Source organism: Asparagus officinalis, chromosome 8 (genome assembly GCF_001876935.1).
Source record: "Asparagus officinalis chromosome 8, Aspof.V1, whole genome shotgun sequence".
Taxonomy (NCBI): Eukaryota; Viridiplantae; Streptophyta; class Magnoliopsida; order Asparagales; family Asparagaceae; genus Asparagus; species Asparagus officinalis.
Genome location: NC_033801.1, coordinates 117,589,453 through 117,613,011, shown reverse-complemented (window position 1 = coordinate 117,613,011; position 23,559 = coordinate 117,589,453).

Below are 23,559 nucleotides of genomic sequence, written 5' to 3'. Positions count from 1 at the left end.
GAATCAACCAGATGATGCATAATAGCTCGATTGTTGTTTGGGGGTTTCATCTTCCAAAAGACGGTGGAGCCTTTGTGTTAGCCACTATAAGCCCTTTGTTGCCCAATATTTCTTTTGTATATTTTGATTAGCAGATGGTGAAGAATAGCTTGATTGTTATTTTTGCGTTTTGGTTTGAAAAAGTCAGGAAGACACTTTTAGGGAGCAATATTGCTGTAAGCATTGTAAAGTTTCTTGTTGCCTAATGTTTCTATTATATTTACATAGTACACGGTATGTAGTAGGACGTAGTATGAATTCAGGTACGCAATTTGACGCTTAGAAATTTTGAATTCGTTAGGGGGTAGCTTGCTTCGGTGTGCAATTTTGGTTAGTGGTACATTGTAAACTTTTTTAGGGTAAGCTTGAAGTTTTATAAAGTTCATAGTAGAAAACTGGAAAAGTTAATTATGAATTTTAATATTTTTTTCATACGAAATACTTATGAACATTTTATTTTATGGAGTTTGTTTCTTTGTTAGTTTTTTATTTTTCTTCACAGAGCTTGTTTTAGGATCATAGTTTTGTTTTATATTTGATTAGCATACGTGTTTAATTACAGTAAAGTCATCGGCTCATAAACTATAATGTCTCCTGTCACTTAATTGCGCATATTGCATTGCATATTGTGCAAGTGCACCTAATGAGACTTGACATCTAGCATACTTGTAAGTGCTGCGTTAATTTTGCGAAAAGGTCCGTGTATAAGAGGGAATCGATTCGCAAATGTACTGTGAATCGGTTCGTAGAAACTATACGACGGTTCGAGGGGGGTCCGGGGAATTGCACAACGATGGTTGCTACTACGGTTTTGAGCTGCTAGTTGGTGTAGAAATTGATTAGCATTTTGATGATTCGGTCTCAAAGTCCAAGGACGACATGTCGTAGGAACTGTAAGCTTTTTGCTGAATTGACATGCCGTACTGAATTTGTTTTTGTTGCTCAATAGTTGTGTGTTTTAGTCTGCCAGATGGTGAGGCGTGGCTTGTTTATCGTTTGGGAGCTTTGATTTTGATTAGTACTGAGGACATGTTATTTTTTATGTGAAAAAAAGAAAAAAAGGGGGAAAAAAGAGAAGAACTTAGGACTTGATATTTTATGAGCAACCTTGGGTTTTTGTTACCTTATAGTTCTTTTATGGCTTTTATCCGCCATTTGGTGGAGTCTTTTATCGTAGCTTTTTATTATCCATTGTCTAATCATACCATAATTTGTTCCATTCAGTTCTGTCATATTTCTTCACTATAAATAAAGGTGTAAAACAGTGAGTAATTGAGTATTGTTGGAAGTTTGCTTATTATTATTTTCTTTTCTTTTTGAGAAAAACTGTTTGCTCAATATTTGACACTGAGATTCTTTTCTTGCCTATTATTCTTTTTTTTTCTTTTTGAGAAAAAACTGTTTGCTCATTATTTGACACTGAGATTCTTTTGTTGCCTAATGGTACTCGTGTTTTAGTCTAACAGATGGTGAAGAGTAGGTTGTTTACCTTTTGGGAGCTTTGGTTTTGAGAAGTCCCAAGGACTTGATATTTTTTATAAGCAACCTTGGGTTTCTGTCAAAAAATCTTGAGGTCTTAATACCTTGGGTTAGGCTCTGCAAGTTGCCAGTTTCTTGTTTCCCAATAATTATCATATTGCATTTGTTTAGTTTAGTTCCGTGATTTACAGATGGTTCTGCCAGATAGTGAAGAATAGCTTCATTATTATCTTGGGGCTCTGGTTTCAAAAGGTTAATAGGACTTGAGACCTTTCCTGGAGCAACCTTAGGTCAGACATTGTAGATTTTTGCTTCCCATTTGGGTTTTTATCTTCCAGATAGAGAAGACTAGCTTGTCATTTCGGAGTTCAAAATGCTAGGAGGGTTTGATATCTTTTACGGAGCAACAACGGGTGGGCACTGGTAAGTTTTTGTTGCTGGATCTATGGTTTTGATCTTACATTTTCTGCAGAATAACTTCTGTTATCTTCCACAGAGCAACCATGGGTGTGGCACTGAAATTCTTTTGTTGCCCAATACTTGTGTGTTTTAGTCTAACAGATGGTGAAGAATAGCTTGTTTACCATTTGGGAGTTCTGGTTTCAAAAAGTTGTGAGGACTTGAGATCTCTTATGGAATGACCTTGGGTTAGGCATTCTAAGAATATGGGTATGCTTGGTACCAAGCACAAATTTTGTGCTTGATAGTGATGTAGCACAATCCCCTCTACTCATTCAAATAGGGGATCACATTCACATGGGTTGAGGAGTGCATGGGGATATACAACCATTTGAATGAGTGGAGGGGATTATGCCACTTCACTACCAAGCACAAATTTTTGTGCTTGGTACCAAGCATACCAATTTTTCTCATATATATATATATATATATATGAGAAAAATGGGTATGCTTGGTACCAAGCACAAATTTTATGGTTGGTAGTGATGTGTCCTATTTCCATCCACTTATTCCAATTCCCAACCACTCCTCAATCCATGTGAATGTGGGTCCTGATTTCAATGAGTGAAGGGGAATATGCCACCTCACTACCAAGCACAAAAACTTATGATTGGTATCAAGCATACCCATTTCTCTCTCTCTCTCTCTCTCTATATATATATATATAATTTTTTGTTGGGCAATAATTAACAATACTGTAGCATGTGATTTATAGATACAAAAGGATTCAGGTTACTAGATGATGTATCATAGGGCGTTCGTTCAAGCATTATTTGACACTGCAAATTTTTTTGTTTCACCCTACTACTAATGGTTTTGATGTGCCAGATGGTGAAGACTAGCTTGTTTGAGGTTTGAGAATTTTGGTTTCAAAAAAGTCGTGAGGTTATTTTATTTTATGGAGGAATCATTGGTATGGCACTGTATGTTTTTCGCTGCCCAGTAATTATTCTATGGTTTTGACAATTTTATTCGCATTTGGGAGTTTTGGCCTTAAGAAGTTATCCTTTGTTGAGCAAAACCTGGGGTGATGATTTTGATCTGCCAGTTGGTAAAGATATATTGATTACCATTTTGGGAGTTCCAGTTTCAGAAAGTTCTGAGGACTTGAGACAGTGTTGCATTAGGCACTGTAAACTCTGTTGCCCAATATTTTTCTATGTTTTTGATCTGCCTGTTTGTATAGAATGGCTGTAACTATCATTTTGTAGTTTCAGTTTTGAAATGTCCAGAGGACGTCAACTCGGATCTATGAAGAACCCTAGGGGCCTGGGACTGAGTTTTTTGTTGCCCAATGTTAATAGTTATCCTACTGTGTTCTGTTCAGTTCAGTTCTGTGATTTATAGATGGAGAGATGTAGGAAACTAGATGAAGTATCGTAGGAAGTCTGCAAATTCTGCACATTATTTGATCATGTCAGTTTTCTGTTTTGCAGTTGTTCTATAGGTCTGATCGGGCTGACTTGATCTATCATTCAGATCACTCTTACATTGTGAGTTTCTTGTTGCCCAATAATTCTTTTTATGGTTTTAATCTGCCCGTTGCTGTAGACGTGTAGAAAATTGCTTAATCAGTCTGTGGAGGCCTTGACGTATTTTAAGAGAGCAACAATGGGCTATAGGCACTATAAGTTTATTGTTGCCTGATTATTGTCAATCATCATAATTTATTTAATTTAGTTGAACAACCTATATAGATGAAGAAATGTAGGACATTAGATGAAGTATCGTAGGAGGTTTGCACATTATTTGAACAACATGCTATGATATAATTCTTTTTTTTTAAATGCTTTAATGGTTCCTTCACTTGTCCCCTTGAAATGATGTCCTTCCTTGACTTGTCTCGTTAAAGTATGTGCTTTTAATTAACATAATTTATTGATGGCTGCTTAAAATTATTGTCCCTCTTAAAAAAAGATAAGCAATCGGCGTATAGTAGGCAACTTCCACTGAAGATTATAAAATGGTGAGGGAAAAAAAGGATCTTGGAAAGCAACACCTATTCTTTGTATTTATATAAGGATGTTGGACCAAGTAAAATTACTGTTCGATAGAAACGTAGTTCTTTTTCTTTCTTTTGTCTCTGTCCTGATTATTTTGCTGGCATGTGTCATACGTGTTTTATGTGTCCATATGACATTCTTGATTTAAAATTTCTATTTACTAGTGTAGAGGGCTTGATTTTGTGTCAACTTGCATGTGGATTTGGTGTAACTGTGTTAAGGTTGCTGTCCATTTTCTAATGCAACGTGCCAAAGTATGGTTGCTACAAGTCCACTTTTCTTAATTCCTAGCTTTAATTGGTGTCATCTCTATGATTATAATTATTTTTCCCAGTTTTCTGCAGAATTTATCTTTACTAGTTTCCTGTTTTGCGTGCTTGCTTAGTGTTTTTCTTCTGTGATGATCTTAGCATCCATGTTTGGATTGACTAACTTCTTCTGTTTCTATTTATTCACATTATTTTGTAGATGTGCCTTGTTTTTTTTCCCCTTGTTCTGTTAACATGGTTGTTATTTGGGCTTCCTGAAGATTTGGTGATCTTGGGTTAGGCACTGTAAATAGTCTTTGTTTCCCAATAATTATCATGACTAGAATCTGTTCAATTCGGTTTTATGATTACGATAACAAGGATAGAGTTTGCATGTGTTATCTCAAAATACTTATTTGAGCCGCATGCTTAAATTATATAATTCTTAGTAGCCTTAAGGGAATATATGGAAAATGATCTATTTGTCTTGTGTCTTATTCAATTAATACGTTTCCTTTGATTTCAGATTGTGTCTTTCGACTCTTTGATAGTATGCTTAATATGCTTAATAAGTATTTTGGAACGTCTTCCACTCGTAGCTTGAAGAAATTTTAATTTTAAGAACTTTCCGTAATATTTCAGTTCCGAAATATTTCAGTTTATAGCATGTGAAAGCCCTTATTAGATCGACTAGGTGGTGAAGATGTCGAATAGTAATCTGTTTGTAGGTTTCTTTATTACTAATTGATATGGTATACCATGTCAGATATCAATATTTCATTAGAACATATGACACTTCAATTTTTTTTTGGGTTGTGATTTTTGTGAGTTTCGTTTCGTAATCTGCGTAGACGAATACTTCCTATACCATAGATGGCAAGTCACAAATTTACATTTAATTGAAAAAAAATTGAAATGCTTTTTTTAAATTATTTTCTTGTATCCTGGCCTTTGATTATTTATTTTTGCTTTTTTTAATTATTTTGTTGTATCCTGGCCTTTGATTATTTATTTTATTACATGTAATAGTTACCTGCACGGCATTTCTAGAGTTATTAGTGTGGTTGTGTTCGTATGGCAATTATTGAAATTTTCTATTCTGATGTCTAAGTTTTCCATGAATGATGTATATTTTGTTAACTATAAATATGTGTGTGTGAAATTTTCTATTCTGATATCTTGGTGAAGATGTCGGATAGCAATCTATTTGTAGGTTTCTTCATTACTAATTGATATTGTATGCCATGTCAGATATCAATATTTAATTAAAACATACAATACTTGCGTTTTTTGGGTTATGATTTTTGTGAGGTTTGTTGCGTAATGTGCCTAGACGGATGCTTCATATGCCATTGATGGCAAGTCACAATTTTACATTTAAGTGAGAAAAAATTGAAATGCATTTTTTTAAATTATTTTGTTGTGTCCTGGCCTTTGATTATTTGTTTGTTGCATGTAATAGTTACCTGCACGGCATTTCTAGAGTTATTGATGCGTTTATGTGTTCGTATCACAATTATTGAAATTTTCTATTCTGATGTCTATAAGTTTTCCATGAATCATATATATTTTGTTAACTATAAATGTGTGTGTATTAAATTTTCTATTCTGATGTCTATAAGTTTTCCATGAATCATGTATATTTTGTTAACTATAAATGTGTGTTTTGAAAGTTTTTATCCGTGCTTGAGTTCTCTGTGAATTACGTTTGTTTTATTCCATAAAGCAACTATAAATATGTATGTTTTTAAAGTTTTTACATTTTTGTGTTTTCTGTGCCCATTTTTACCTGTCCTTGAAGTAATCAGATTGTTTTTCATAAGCGGGAAAAGCTACTCCATAGTTTGACTAATGTGAAGAGTCTTGCAGATATTTGCTGCTTATTTAGTATGAGCTATTTTACAATTTTGGTTTGTAGTTGATTAGTAGGAGTATTTTCTTATAACTCTTGATTACTAGAGAGAGAGGTACATTCAGAGCTGGAAATTTATATCTTGTTTGTTTTGATTCTGATGTATGAACTCAGCTGTGTGTGTGTTGTATGTGTCTTATCCTCTAGGTTAGCTTACTACTTTCATGCCTTCGGATATCTCAATTTCTTTAGATATATTTTCTATTTGGCTAAACGTGTTGTTCTTTCATATGTCCAAAAGAGCAAGCAACTTGTTGCCTCTTTTTCTTGTTCGGTTGTGCATCTTAGTTTTTGTACACATCTTTGTCTTACGTAGTTGTGTGTGTCTAAGCATGTCTTAGATGTCTGTTATGATATACGTTAGTTTGCTGTGAACTTGATTGTGATCGTGGCAACTTGTGTTATTGATATAGGCAGATACTGTGGGGATTTGTGATGAAAATGTTTGGTTGTTTATCCTACTGGTGAAACCGGGTTGTCGTCATGTACTGTATGTAGTGTGTTGTCTAGATCATGAAGTACTAATTGTTTGCCGCCCCCTCCCTGCGAAAACACCCTAAAACAAAACAAAACAAGACAAAAAAAACACACACACACACACACACCCCTTTGCTTATTATTACTTGTGCAATATCTGTCTGTCTTAATTGTTTCACTTTACGTGCATCCTATTAGTGTGCGTTTATCGTCCATGTGGCAGTGTGTTTTTTTGCCCGCGGTTGTAGATGTATTTGTTAGTTATTGTGTTGTTCTATTTGAATGCGATTATGGGTTTCCATGCATGTATCTATCTGGACGAAAGTGTGGGAATACATGCACTCGTAGATTCTCACACCATGTATAGGTCTTCGTGAGATGTATAAGTGAAATGATATTGAAGTTTTCCTTCGCGCATGTGGCAGTGTTTTTTGCCATTGTGTCTGTACAAGCTATTTGATGGCGCGACAGCTGTTTGATGGCTATATGAATCACTTTCCTTTTACTATATCCATAAGGAATCTTTTGTGTTCATTTCCTCTTATAGTGGATTGTATAGGTCTTCATGAGATGTATAAGTGAAATGATATTGTTGTTTTCCTTCATGCGCATGTGGTAGTGTTCTTTGCCATTGTGTCTGTACAAGCTATTTTATGGCTATATGAATCACTTTCCTTTTACTAAGCCATAAGGTAGTTTTTGTGTTCATTTTATAGTGGATTGGATGTTTGATAAGTATGAATATTGAGTGCCTCGCAAGGTACGAGGCGTTCTGATCCAAGCTTGGGCACTTTTTGATAACATTTTGGTTATTACTACATCTCTTGTGTGGTTGAAATTTTGCCAGCATAGAGCTATGTTGTGACAGGGTCGTTATTCATGTTTGATGTCAATGTTTTTTATTGTTCTGAAGTTGTAATTACTATATCTCGTGTGGTTGAAATTTTGCCAGCATAGAGCGATGTTGTGATGATGTTGTGATAGTGTCGTTACGTATGTTTGATGCCATGTTTTTGATTGTAGTAGTTATGCTTAACACTGCCAATGCCGGTCCCAAGCCCGGATGGAAAAATGTGGAGGGAGTACTTACTATGTGTTGCTTAGGTTCTATTGGTTGATTGGCGGGAGTAACGGATTTGAAGTTATTTCCTCTCATGAATATTATGTTCATCTTCACAGCGAAGGAAAAAGGAAAAAAAAAAATCTACTTGCTTCAAATCTAAAGTAGTTCCTACTACATTAAAATTATAAGGAACTGTTTTTAACAGATTGATAGTGGTAATATATTTTTAACACATGGTTTGGAGTTTGCAGCTAAAGAAGAGAGGGGAGATGGAAAAATGAACATCCCAACCATATGAATGTTATTTATTTTTATATTTATTAACTTAATTGAAAGATTTAAAATGAATATAAATATGAATACTCAACCGATTATTTAGGAATAATTTGTTCATTATCAAAAACTAGTCAATTTAATAGACTAATTTAAATTTCTTTTCTAAAAATAGCATGAGACATGTGAGGGATTACGAAAATTTTGCATGTAGTATAACTACTATGATTTTTAGTTGTACTTCAAAATGAAGTTAATGGGCATATTTATGAAAGGATTTCGTCGTATACAAACAATGTGGTATCATCTCTTAGCCATGATCTCTTAGCCAAGCGTTGTTACAAGGATTTTTCTGTTTTTCTTTTATTAATTTGGTTGATATTGAGCTACACCTCATATTTCAAAGATATATACACGATTCTCTTTTAAGAGTATCTATGGTATACACGATTCTCTTTTAACAGTATCTATGACTAAGATTTGTTTCTATAAATTAGCATTATTGCAAGTATAAATGTGCGTGTAACAGACATTAAAAATTAATATTCTAATTTTAAATAAAAAGGGTTACTTTAATATCCTGAAGTATTATATATATATATAACAATATTTGTTTATTTATTTGTGATATTTATCGTACCTTATTTGAAATTGCCTCTGACATATATTTTAATTTGAGTATTAATATACTTTTTCTAGAAATTTTATTAAGAATAGTCTTTTTTCATATTTCATATTTAGATTATTTTATTTACTTATTTTAAGCCAAGAGATGTGCACTTCCGATAATATTTATATTGGAATACGCTGAAGTTTTAATTATTATCTTTGTTATATTTATTAATATAAAAAACAACTTTATTATTTTATGTTTATATATTCTTTTAATATATAATTTAATACATATTTGACTAGTAAGCTCTACCATATGCTTTAGAAAGTTTTAGAAGTGAAGCAAAAGAAGAAAAGAAAAGGAAATAATTGTGTGAAATGACTAAATTGCCTTCATGTCTTTCGTGAGATAGAGGGCAATTTCCTTGTCTTTCAAACTTGTCCTTATCTTTCACTAAAATTTTTAATAAGTAGTATAGATATCAGCACGTGCATCATAGAGATCAAGATGTGCAATTAGCATTAAATTTTTATCTTGAAAAATTCTTTTGTTCTACATGTTTTTTGTTTCAAACTTGTCCTTATCTTTCACTAAAATTTTTAATAAGTAGTATAGATATCAGCACGTGCATCATAGAGATCAAGATGTGCAATTAGCATTAAATTTTTATCTTGAAAAATTCTTTTGTTCTACATGTTTTTTGTGAGGTTTAACTGAATTTTAATGATTTTTCTTTGTAACGATGTTTCGTGCATGTTTAAAAGTTTATTTATGATTCATTATAAAATTAGTTACGTTTCACATGTTTGATAATTCCCAGAGAAGTTGATTTTATGTTTACAATGTTCTACATATGTTTTAGCATGAATCATACAAGTTTAAATCATAAAAACACGCACGAACACAATTATTCAAAACCTCCACAGAACTCTGGAATTCAGTCCGATCGACCGCGCCTAAGTGGTGGCTGACCGCGTACCAGGCAGAGGCCTAGGCAACTCCTGAAACACGTCACGGTCGACCGCCACATATATGCGGTCGACCGCCCATCACACATTTGGCATGTGCATGTTTTTCTTCACTGTTTTTGTTTTCGAGAGATTTTTATCGAGGTTGTTATATTGTATTACGAACCTTATAAGTTGTTTAACACCTGAGATGTTGGTGAACATAATATATTAACATGCACACCAAGATATGTATACGTACACTTAGTTTATGATGTATTGACATGCATTATCGAGATACTTGACACACGTTGAGTTGATAAAAGTGAATTAATATAGGATAAAGCATTGCTCATCAGTTATGGATACTCAGTGTGGTTGTTTATCCCGTAATGAGATCTCGGTTTTACCACACTAGGAATATTTGATTGTTTTCCCCATAATGAGACCTTGGTTGTACCAAATACTCTAAGGTGATCGATGTATTTTTTTTGCGTAGGGCTGATGTGCCTATTCACCGTTGTACGATCATCTAGAAGCATATCCGGAATAGGGTGATAAAATTCATTATCGTAGAACAATTGAGTAAGAAAGTTGAACCCACATGTTATTGTGCGAACCTTATAAGAGTATCGTTATTTTATGTAACCGAAATAGGGAGATAAAACATATTGCCACAAAACGATTGAGTAAGAACCTTACAAGTGTATCGCTATTGCAAAAAGAGAGGTATACATATATATAGTTGTAGTATGATTCCATGTAGTTTACCCATGAGTAGGGTATATATTGGATATATGACATACATGACATGGTATTTTGTAATGTGAGCTGGATAATATTTCCTTATGATGGTGCCAGCTACCTGAGAGTAGTCTGAGATTTTGACAAATTATTTTATTATGATTGAGGGTAGAAGCTGTAATATTTCTGTTTGTGATGACTCTTCATAGATAGGTTTGAAGTTAGTAGTTAGCGATTCATAGCTCGAGTTATATGGTATATACATGAGGGTTTTCTTGTTTGGATTATTTCGCTTGATGTACCAGTCTCGAGTTATGGATTTCTAGTTACTAATTTCACTTGTATTTTTTATTCTTAGTTGAGACTGATATTTAGCGATTCATAATTTAGGATACGAGGTATATACACGAGGGTTTCCTTGTTTGGATTATTTTACTCGACATACCCATTCTCGTGTTATAAATCTCTAAATAGCAATTTCCGTTTAGCACAGTATTAATGACTTTATATTTATATGTACTAACTAGTATTTTCTTATATATTACTACTCATTTCCCTTGGGGGCGGTAGAGATGATCTCGCTAGCGCTTTGACTCTCGTTATTTTCCCCTCTTTTCAGGCGGCAAGTTCAGCTCACGGAGAGTCGTAGGTTGATGGGATTTCGTCTTAGATTTCATATATATAGGGAGAGAGAGAGAGGTTCTAATAAAAACCTAGAGAACTAAAAACCAATCCTAACCCTCCAATCTATCTAATCCAATGGCCTACATTTTAATGGCAGAATTGTAAATATAGACATATTTAATACACATCAGCTGTAAAAAAGGGTAAAATTGGAACAATTCACTACATTAATGGTGGCTGGCAACATTGGAAACAATTCACTACATTAATTGGAACAATTCACTACATTAATCCAACACGTCCTTTAATACTCTCTTTTACAGCACGTCCTTTAATACAACACGTCCTTTAATACTCTCTGTAACTCACTTCCATCTTCTATCAAGATTTGATCTTCCATCTTCGCATGAAGAACACAGCAACAATTCATTAAAAATCATCATAACCATCCAAGCTTTCGCTGTAGTGAATCTGGATTCACTCCATTGAATCTGGATTATATTGAAGCTCGATTCATTGGAGTGAATCCAGATTCACTGAATTGAATCCAGATTCAGTGGACTGAACTCGTTATCAAACAATAGCAAATCTGCAAAAATAAAAAACAAAAAGAATAAGAAACTTATGGTAAAAAACAAGCTATAAAATTTTAAACCATGATAAGATTTCACATTTTACAGCAAAAAGTTACGATTTTTATGGTAAAAAACAAATACCTTACATAACTGAATCTGGATTCACTGTAGTGAATCTAGATTCACTCATGCGTTTATTTCTTCGAACTTACAGCACATGCATTTATTTCTTCAACAATTCATTAAAAACCATTCTAACCATCCAAGCTTTCGCTCGAGTGAATCTGGATTCACTCCAGTGAATCTGGATTCACTCTAGTGAATCTGGATTCACTCTAGTGAATCTGGATTATATTGAAGAATAAAAAACAAGCTATAAATTTTTAAACAAAAAGAATAAGAAACTTATGGTAGAAAACAAGCTATAAATTTTTAAACCATGAAAAGATTTTACCTTTTACAGCAAAAAATTTCTTCGAACTTACAGCACATGCATTTATTTCTTCAACAATTCATTAAAAACCATCCTAACCATCCAAGCTTTCGCTGGAATGAATCTGGATTCACTCCAGTGAATCTGGATTCACTCCAGTGAATCTGGATTCACTCCAGTGAATCTGGATTCACTCCAGTGAATCTGGATTCACTCCAGTGAATCTGGATTCACTCCAGTGAATCTGGATTCACTCCAGTGAATCTGGATTCACTCCAGTGAATCTGGATTCACTCCAGTGAATCTGGATTCACTCCAGTGAATCTGGATTCACTCCAGTGAATCTGGATTCACTCCAGTGAATCATGAGTTGATAACTCTGATCGAGTTTGAACTCTTGAAAAAGAGTTGATTTGAACCGAAAGTTCGGTTAATAGCCAAGGATCAAAGCTCTCTGTTGCTGAAGTTGAAGATGATCTTCGTTGGAAGATGATGTCTATCTCCTCAAAAGCCTGTCTCCAGTGGTCGATCCAAGCCAAGAAAATCCCACCGAACCCCAAAAGAGAAGCCCTTGAACTGAATTGATCTTCAGTTATTTATATAGGATTAAGGGGGTGAAACCGCCCCTTAAATCTCTCCTAAGTGGGATGTAACCGCCCCCAAATCGTGGGCAACGGTTTTAGAACCGTTCAACTCATGTTGAATGAGTCAAACGCCCACGTTGGCGTTCAGGACCCTAACCTCACGTCTTAGGATTGAGACGCGAGGTTGGGTGTTGGCTGAACATTGATGAACGCGAGGGTCGCTCGTGTTTTGGTTTGTTGTAGCTTAGAAACGTGGGGGTCGGTGTTGGCGTTTTGATGTTGAAACGCGGGGTTCGACCCTGGCGTTTTGATGTTGTAACGCGGGGTTCGACCTTGGCGTTTTGATGTTGAAACGCGGGGTTCGACCTTGGCGTTTTGATGTTGAAACGCGGGGTTCGACCCTGGCGTTTTGATGTTGAAACGTGGGTTCGACCTGGCGTCTTGATGTTGAAACGCGGGTTCGACCTGGCGTTTTGATGTTGTAACGCGGGGTTCAACCCTGGCGTCTTGCCTTGCAGAGATTATCACCAAGTAATCTCTTTTTGTCATAGCGTTGCAAAGATCATTATCTTGTAATCGTCCTCTTGTAATCTTCGTCTTGGCTTCTTGAAAATATGAGAGTCGTCAGATTGTAACTCCCGATGTTGATTGTGAAGGCTGTTGAATTAGAGCTTTCATCAGTTGTCGTGAAGGTCGTCAGATTGTAGCCTTCTACGTGAAAGTCCTCAAATTGTAACCTTCTGGAAGTCGTCAAGTTGTAACTTCCATCATCGGTGTTTGATGGGGGGATCAACTATCTATTGTGATTTTTAGACAGCCTACACCATCCTAACCATCCAAGCTTTCGCTGGAGTGAATCTGGATTCACTCCAGTGAATCTGGATTATATTGAAGAATAAGAAACTTATGGTAAAAAACAAGCTATAAATTTTTAAACAAAAAGAATAAGAAACTTATGGTAGAAAACAAGCTATAAAATTTTAAACCATGAAAAGATTTCACCTTTTACAGCAAAAAATTACGATTTTTATGGTAAAAAACAAACACCTCACATACTGAATCTGGATTCACTTATGCGTGTCTTCATTTTTCAACTGGTTTCTTTAAAAAACAAAAAACTTTTCAGACTAAAAGGTGAAATATTTCACCTTTTACAACAAAAAGCTACGATCTTTAAGATTAAAACTAAAACTTTTAGACGAAAAATCAAACAAATTTTATAAACTTACCATTAAAGCGTCAAAATAATTTAACAGCCCACTGAATCATGAAGACGAAGGTTGAAGAAGACCGTGAAGACGAAGCGTCAAAATAATTTTATAAACCATGAAGACGAAGGTTGAAGAAGGCCGTTGATAAGGAGATGTTGAAGACAGAGAGAGTTGCGGTGATTTTGGAGAGAGAGAGAGAGTTGCATGGGGAAATGGAGAACTCAATAGAGAAGCATTAATGACCTCTCTTTAGTGGGCTGCTTATTTTACCTAATTACCCTTATGCAGCTTTAATCTCAGCCATTGGATGAATCTAGATCCAATGGAGAGGATTGGTTCAGCTTGTGTAAACTTAAGCATATTACACCAACCTTTATAGCCATCGGATTTACTTGATTGATCATTATTTTAATCTAATGGACAAGTTTATATTTATTTATTAAGGGTAGTTTAGGAATTAAAACACAAAAGAAGTTGGAAAGTAACTATATGTAATCACTAGATTTAGTCGAAGCGGAGGACAAAATAATTTTCTTTTTTTTTTCTCTGTTGCACCTTTTTCTTCTCCATGCCCTTCAACCGCTAGAAAGTTCACCTCTCGCATCTTGCTCTCAATCCCCCTCCCACATGCGCTATGAGATTTCTTCGAAGGCGGAGGCACGCTGTTCAACTACTCGGAAGCGGAGGCAAGCCGTTCGACCGATTGGAGGAAGAGGCACGTCGTTCTACTGCTTTCAATCCCTCTCTCACGTGTGGAGCAGGTCACTATTTTCCATGTTTTTTGATATGGTTCATGCTTGCTTCGATAATGCTATTTTGTTTTGGATTTTTTGATCTTGGACATATCTCAATTGACCAAGGTCTAAGGTTCTCTTTATACTAGATATTATTTTGAGTACAAAAGGGACTTATTCCTACAGCCATTATGCACGACTTGGGCAGAAATAATCTCATCTATACATGTTTTTAAAAAAATTGGATGTTTTTTACTGAATGATGACAAGCTTTTCCCATTAAAATACTTTCATAAAGTTAAGTGTCATGTTTGGATGTTTTTTACTGAATGATGACAAGCTTTTCCCATTAAAATACTTTCATAAAGTTAAGTGTCATGTCCTTGATACCTCAAATATACACTATCAAGCTTTTCCCATTAAAATACTTTCATAAAGTTAAGTGTCATGTCCTTGATACCTCAAATATACACTATTAGATTTATGTTGTATTTTTTATGATTCTTTTTTTCTAGTCCGAGATTCTTTAAACTTGTACAAGTTATTTTATTTATTTAGATCAAGCAGACTTTGTGGATGAATGATCTATACTTAAAACTAACTTGTGTTTTTAATTTGATTACAAGATTATTGTTATAGAGTGGTTCAGAGACGACTTGGATGATAATATTGAGCATTCAAATGAAGAGATGGTAACACTAGGGCCCAATTTTTGTTTCAAATAGGAAATATGTTGTTTAGATAATTTTTTGGATGATACTTGTTATTTATTTTTGCAGATAGATGAGATGTACTTTTTTGAGGGTTTGACTAATCCTGATGTGAGCTCTAATGCCGTGCTACAAGAATCAAGTAATATGCAAGAGGGAAAAAAAAGATTGATCAAGCAAACCANGCTTTGAGCTCAACACTAATTACTGTTAACATCACTTGGATAGATTCGACTTCTTGCTACTATAACAATGTTGCATTCATCAAATAAACATCAACAATTGCAGCATGTTCTTCCTGCCAAACACCAAAGCCTAGAGGTACTCTTTGTTGACTGCTCCTCCCCCTTCCACCACCTCTACCTCTTCATTGTCCTCTTCCTCTTCCTCTTCATCTAATAGGTTTTGATGTCTGAAATTGAGCTTTACCTTTGCAAACAAAAAATAAAGTTAACTTAAACATATGTCTTACAACAGACTAATAAGTGAGTTTTCACCTTTACTTTGTTGTGCATTTTCACCCATTGTAGACCTGTTTCTGATAAACACCTGGGTTTTAGGAATTGGATTAGTTGCTGTCAAAGTATCTCTTGATAAGCCAACTCTAGTTTTGCTTCCTCTTGGCCTTCCTCTTTTTCTTTGTTGACTAGTGGGATTGGTCTGAGCTTGTGCATCCTGTTGGGTTGAAGGTCTTTGATTCCTTGGTGGTGCAAGTGGACAACGTCTGATTGAATGCTCACTTGAATGGCAATGACTACATCTTTGTGGGATTCTCTGCCTTGATGCTTTAGAAGTGTTGCGTAAGCCTTGATCTCTCCTCCTAGCTGTTTTTGGTCTTCCCATCTTCCTTTTAGCAATATTTAGAGTGTAGAAACGGCGAAAACATTGGAGAAGAACAGGATTTTTGGAGCTGACAAACATTTGGGTGCTCTCTGGTCGATAGCGAGCTTTGGCGCGGTCAACTGACAACGTGCACGATTTGGTACAGATTCTGGATCTTTGGTCGGTCGACGGCGACGATTTCGGTGGTCGGCCGCCAAACCCTGTAATAGTTTTTTGGATTTTGTCGTTCTGTCCGGTCGACCGTGAGCTTTGGCGCGGTCGACCTTGAGTCGGGTTCGGGTCTGTTTTGATTTCCTTTTCTGTTTGAGATTTGTGTTTGGTATCAATACCAACACACGTTTTAGGGTTTCTTTGGGCTTTGATTAGGATTGTTGTGGGGATATTTGGAGTACTAAAAAGAGGTATTTTCTAAACTATTGGTTAGGGTTTTGTTTAGAGAGAATTAGAGATTTGTTGGTTGGTTTAAGTGATTTGTAATCTCAATTTGTATTCTTCTTCTCTATTGGTGAAAACCCCATCTCCTTCTTGTCCCGTGGACGTAGGCAACTTGCCGAACCATGTTAAAATTGGTTGTTTGTGTTTGTACCGTTATTTTGCATTGTTTGGTCTTTCTCTCTCGGCATTTGATTTGGTTCCTCGAAGCACATTGGTTTTGACTTTCGCGCACAACAAGTGGTATCGGAGCTCGGGCTACGTTTGGGCTAGTTGGAGGTGTAGATCACTTTGGAAATTCATCTAGAGCTTCAGTTGGTGATAAAAGTAGGATTTTTACTATTATGGATCTTATCTACAGTCATGTGGGGGTGAGATCTTTTGGAGGCCCTTGTTAGGGTTTTAGTTGGAGGTAAAAATCACTCTTGTTCAGTTTGGATCTATTCTTCCTTTGTTCCGCATTGTTTTGTTGGTTCTTTGAGAAATATGGTCGAGAAAGGAGTTGTGGAGGGTACTTTCGGCGTGAAGACCGTCCAAAGTTTGAATATCCACTCTATGAAAATAGATGTGGAGAAGTTTAATGACACAAACAATTTTGGTCTTTGGCGATGTGAAGTCTTGGATGCGCTTAATGCGTAAAATTTTTAGGATACTTTGTAGTCGGACGGAAACCAAACGACATTGATGAGAATGTTTGGAAGAAGATGAATCGAACGGCGTGTGGTGTGACTAGATCTTATTTAAGTTAAGATTTGAAATATTGCTAAAAAGATTTGAGAGATCCTAGAGGGCAAGTGTTTGACAAAGAGTGTAGAAAACCGCTTGCATTTGAAGATGATGTTTTATCGCTTCCAATTAAAGAAGGGGACCTCCGTTGGTGATCACATGAACCACTACACGAAGCTTCTTGCGGATTTGACGAATGTAGATGTTATGGTTGAAGATGAGGACAGGATGTTGTTATTATTGAGTTCCTTGCCCGATGAGGAATATGAGACATTCGTTCTTACTCTTATTAATAGGAATATATCTATTTCGTATAGTGAGGTCACCGTTGTACTTATGAATTATCAGCTTCGAAAGAAAGATAAGGAGACTTCAGTTGAGCCGGTAGCGGGGGCATTGGTCGCAAGAGCGAAGAGTCCAAACCGTGGTAAGAGATCGCAGTCCAGAGGGGCACATCCTGGAGTTCGTAGGAATCAGTGTGCCTTTTGTAAAGTAGATGGACATTGGAAAGCCGAATGTCCAAAGTTGACAAATTTGTTGGCTTTTGTTTTGATGATGTTTTAACGAATAATTTACAACTAATATTATTTGTCTAGTGTTTGTGTTTTTTTGTTTATTCTAGACAAATAATGTGTCGGAGGTTGGATAAAATTGTGTCATAACGATCATATCAAATGGAGGTTGGCGGAAATAATACAGTGAAACAATGCAATTCAAGTCAAAGATTCAAGCTCAAGCTTTATCTGCAAAGTTTACCAAGAAGAGCTTATTGAAGACCAATCAAGCTTAGGTAAATAGTTTAGGTGTTATATTATATGTGTTTGATACTTTAAGCTCAATCATATACACACATACACGTTTTGGTTTTATAGTTTTTCAAGTTTATATAAATAAGAAACAAATATATTTATTTATATACATATATACATGTTTCATATTTATCATATTTTGTTTTGGTAAACAATGTGTTTAGCCACATAAACATGAAAATTTAACAACACTTATATAAATATATTTTCATGTTTTGAACGGTTTACAAAATAAATTATATCACACAAATGGGAAATGAAATTTGAGAAATTATTTTTCTAACATATTCTATTACATATTTACAAACAGTTTCTAAAGTTTTATCATTTTTGGAGTTGATTTACTATAATGAATTGATTTTATAAAATCGGGTGTTTCAGCAGTTTTCAGAATCTATAATATTTGTGTTCAAACAATTATTTTTCTCAACTAGGAAGTGATATTTTCAAAATTCTTTCTCTAACATATTCATATACATGTCTAAAAACTTCTCTCAAAATTTCATTATTTGTGGAGTTGATTTATTATTTTTAATTGATTTCGTAAAGTCAAATACACAAATTTTCAGAATGCTGAATTTTAGGGTATTTTGGTCTTTTCAGCCTATAACTGCTAGTAACGGCTAGTTTTTGTTTTTGTGGGTTTTTGGGAGTTTTTGGCTGGTTTAAGAGGCTATAAAAAGCCCTTAACTTTTATTGTTTCTCATGGATGTTTATGAGAATTTCAAAACATGTTTACAAGTGTTTTAGTTTGTTTTAAGTGTGTTTAAAGTTTGGTTTTCAAGTGAAGAAAGTTTCACAAGAGGAGAAGATCATCCTTTGGTGTTTTGGGCACATCTCTCCATCTTGTTATTTAGAGAAGTTTTCCTAAACTCAATTTCTAGCTTCATATATATTTATTGTTGATCATCATTTTCATTAAGCTAGATTTATATTGAGTTTAGTTTGTTTTGATTATACTCTTTGTTCACACACAACATATTGAGCTTATAGTATTTCATACATAGTATAATTTAGGGTTGTGAGTTTGTGACATTAAGAGTGAGCTATAATTGTATTCTCATCCATTATTAAGAGAACAAACATTTGTACAAGAGCCTTCATTATGTAGATCACTTTGTAATACACTTGTACACCGAGAGGAGTGTGTGGTGAGAGACGGGGTCGTCCCAAGAGGAGTGACGTCGATAGTAAAGCCTAGAGAGATGTTGTAAATTCGAGCACTTAAGGGAGACACGGGCTAGAGACCAACACTTATAGGGTGTAGAGTGGGATTGCAAGAGTGTTGATTGTAAAGTTTTCGGTGAACTAGAAAACCGATTGTGAGGTGTAAACGTTTTCGAGTGAGCGTTGAAAACCCGGTGTGATAGTGGATTTCTTCCCGGGAGTGGGGAGCGGAGACGTATGATAGAAGGTCCGAACTCCGTGATCATATTGCTTGTTTGAGTTTGCATTGACGCACTCTTTTTGTTCATCTTATTTAGTCATTGCCTCTTTGTTTATTTTGTCCACTATTTTGTTTACTCTTGTTTATATTACTTATCATTGCATATATATCTTGTTGCATATCATATTACAAGGATATTTATTAGTATGTTTTTAATTAGCATTAAATCGGATTAGATTAGCATAAATCCTATTCACCCCCCCTCCCCCTCTAGGGTTCTTTCGTAGTGGCATTAGGGTCTAATAATTGGTATCAGAGCTTGGTACTCTTTGATTTAAGGTTTAATCGTATTGAGTTAAAGATCCAAATTATCTTATTGTTCTAATCTAGTTTTGATTGTATTTGTCTTACTTGTATATAATTATAATTATGGATATGAATGGTGCATCTTGTTTAGGTTATGATCCTAGTGTTGCTCCTAAATACAGAAATTTCCCTTATGCTCAATGGTGCTTTAGATTTAAAATATTTGTTAAATCTAAAAATATTAATTTATGAGAAGTTATTGATAGTTCTTATATTGTGTCCACTTTGGAGAAATCCAAGTGGAGCAATTATAATAAAAGAATGTTTACAATGAACAAGTTAGTGTTAGAATTTTTACTTAATGCCTTTGAACCATGTATTTCTAATGAACTTGCTCATTTTGATTGTGCTTACACAATATGAAAACTTTTTGAAGCACATCAAGGAGATTTGGAGGAGATTCGAGGCGTTGTGGCGGAATTGACTTTAAGTGATGGTGGAGCATCATGCGCATGACTACTAGGCGATAGCCCTAGTGTGGTATGCGAGCCCGAATCCGATAAAGATTTATCCAGTGATGATCTCGCTTGTGCATCTAAAAGATTATTGCACGCCTATAAAAAATTACATAAAAATTTTATTGAATTAAAAAGAAAACATGTTAATTTAGAATCCGATCATGAGTTGCTAGCTTCCAAATTTGATACAATTACTCAAGAAAATGTTGCTCTTAAAGAAAACAAGGATAAGTTAAGTTTGGAAAATAAAAATTTAACCTCATCTATTGCTAGCCTAATTTATGAGAAAGATAATGCCATGTTAGAAGTAGAAAATATTAAAAATGAAGTTAGTTCTTTTGCTAACACTTATATATGTTCTACTTCTAATAATGCATGTGTGGATATAAATGAGTTGAATCATGTTAAGGATCACATATCATCTTTAGATTCAACCTTTAAAACATGCATTAATAGTAATAAAAAACTTATGGACTTGTGTACAAAGTCTCATGTTAATTCTTCTAAGAAATCTATTCACTATGCACACATGTATAACAAAATTTACAAATGTTCAATTTGCGGCCAAAAAGGTCATATTGCTAAATTTTGTTATGACGCATAAAAACCCATCAAGCCTAATCATGTTTGTGCATTCCACCAAGTTTCTTCATCACACACATATGCACATGCATCAAAGTTCATCATAAGCATGCTAGTATGTATAAATATAATTTTTGTGGTAGATTTGGTCATTTGGCAAAGTTTTGTTTTGATTTACGAAAATGTTCAATTTTGCCAAATTTTTTAAATAAACCACGTTTGTTTAATGATGTTTCTCATTTGCAAAATAAATTTAAAAGATAATCTTTATTTGCAAATGATTCTCGTGCACGTCCACTTGGTCAACACAAACCATTTAATTCTTTTCATTGCACCTATTGTGATCAGAATGGTTATTTGCAAAACTATTATTTTGACCGTGTTAGTGCACCACATGCGCCCAAAAGGGATCATAACCCTAGGGCTTTGAGCTTTAATGATAGGAGTCATGTCCCTAAATTTTTCGGCACCAATAGTGTTTGGGTGGAAAAACCTTTTTGATTTGTAAACCAAGATTTTTAGCATTTTTATTTTTATTTTTCTTGGTTTTGAAAAGTATGCTTTGATTTTTTTTTGAATATGAAAATAATCTTTTTTGGTTAATTCTTTTGTTTTCATGATTTTTAGTTTTGATTGTCATGAGAGGTTTGTGCTTGAGCAACCCCCGGGTTTGTTGGGTGTTTATTTCCCAAATCATGTTTATCGGTTGCTAAAATATTTATATGGGTTGATGTGGTTGCCTCTCTTGATTTCTTGTTGAAATTGATATTGGTTGGATTTCAATTTGATTTATGATTTTATTTGAGTGATTTGTTTTTCATTTAAAAACTTTTTGCATGATGCTCATGTTCTTCTTCTTTTGATTTCATAAATCGTTTTATACATGGTTTTTATATTTGTGTTTTGAGACACACTCTTCCATAATGATACATCCATATGTGTTCTCATTATCTTGTTGTATGTGAGTGATACTTAGCATGTTTTCTATATCTATACTTGCTCACATATGTTTGCCTTGGTCATTATTGCACATATTTATTAAGGTTTTTTGATAGGGGGAGCTATTCCCTATTATTTGTTTCTATACTCACCATACTTTTAGGTAGGTGGCTTTCACTTTCCTAATTCTTTTATATCCCTATTTTTGATGTTGCCAAAGGGGAAGAAATATGTGAGTATATTTATATTTATGAGTATTGTGTCTTATTGTATATTTTATATACTCTTTGTGTAAATTATTTGTCATCATCGAAAAGGGGGAGATTATTGGCCTTTTTGTTTTGATGATGTTTTAACAAATAATTTATAACTAATATTATTCGTCTAGTGTTTGTGTTTTCTTGTTTATTCTAGAAAAACAATGTGTCGGAGGTTGGATGGAATTGAGCCATAACGATCATATCAAATGGAGGTTGACGGAAATAATAGAGTGAAGCAATGTAATTCAAGTCAAAGATTCAAGTTCAAGCTTCATCCGCAAAGTTTACCAAGAAGAGCTTATTGAATATCAATCAAGCTTGAGCAAATAGTTTAGGTGTTATATTATGTGTGTTTGATACTTTAAGCTCAATCATATACACACATATATGTTTTAGTTTTATAGTTTTCAAGTTTATATAAATATGAAACAAATATACTTATTTATATACATACATACATGTTTCATATTTATCATGTTTGGTTTTGGTAAACAATGTGTTTAGCCACATAAACATGAAAACTTAACAACACTTATATAAATATATTTTCATGTTTTGAACGGTTTACAAAGAAATTATATCTCACAAATGGAAAATGCAATTTGAGAAATTATTTTTTTTAACATATTCTATTATATGTTTACAAATATATTCTGAAGTTGTATCATTTTTGGAATTGATTTACTATGCTGAATTGATTTTACAAAATCGGGTGTTTCAGCAGTTTTTAGAATCTATAATATCTGTGTTTAAACAATTATTTATCTTAAATGGGAAGTGATATTTCCGATATTCTTTCTCTAACATATTCATATACATGTCTAGAAACTTTCCTCAATATTTAATTATTTTTGGAGTTGATTTATTATTTTTAATTAATTTTATAAAGCTAAATACGTTAATTTTCAGAATGCTGGATTTTGGGGTATTTTGGTCTTTTAAGCCTATAACGACTAGTAACGACTAGTTTTTGTTTTTATGGGTTTTTGGGGGGTTTTGGCTGGTTTAAGAGGCTATAAAAAGTCCTCAACTTTCATTGTTTCTCATGGATGTTTATGAGAGTTTCAAAACAAGTTTACAAGTATTTTAGTTTGTTTTAAGTGTGTTTAAAGTTTGGTTTTCAACTGAAGAGAGTTTCACAAGAGGAGAAGATCATCCTTTGGTGTTTTGGGCTTAAATTTCACATCTCTCCATCTTGTTATTTAGAGAAGTTTTCCTAAACTCAATTTCTAGCTTCATATATACATTTATTGTTGATCATCATTTTCATTAAGCTAGATTTATATTGAATTTAGTTTGTTTTGATTATACTCTTTGTTCACACATAACCTATTGAGTTTATAGTATTTCATACATAGTGTAATTTGGGGTTGTGAGTTTGTGACATTGAGAGTGAGCTATAATTATGTTCTCATCCATTATTAAGAGAACAAACATTTGTACAAGAGCCTTCATTATGTAGATCACTTTGTAATACACTTGTATACCAAGAGGAGTATGTGGTGAGAGACGTGGTCGTCCCAAGAGGAGTGGCGTCGGTAGTAAAGCCTAGAAAGAGGTTGTAAATCCGAACACTTGAGGGAGACACGGGTTAGAGACCAATATTTAGAGCGTGTAGAGTGGGATTGC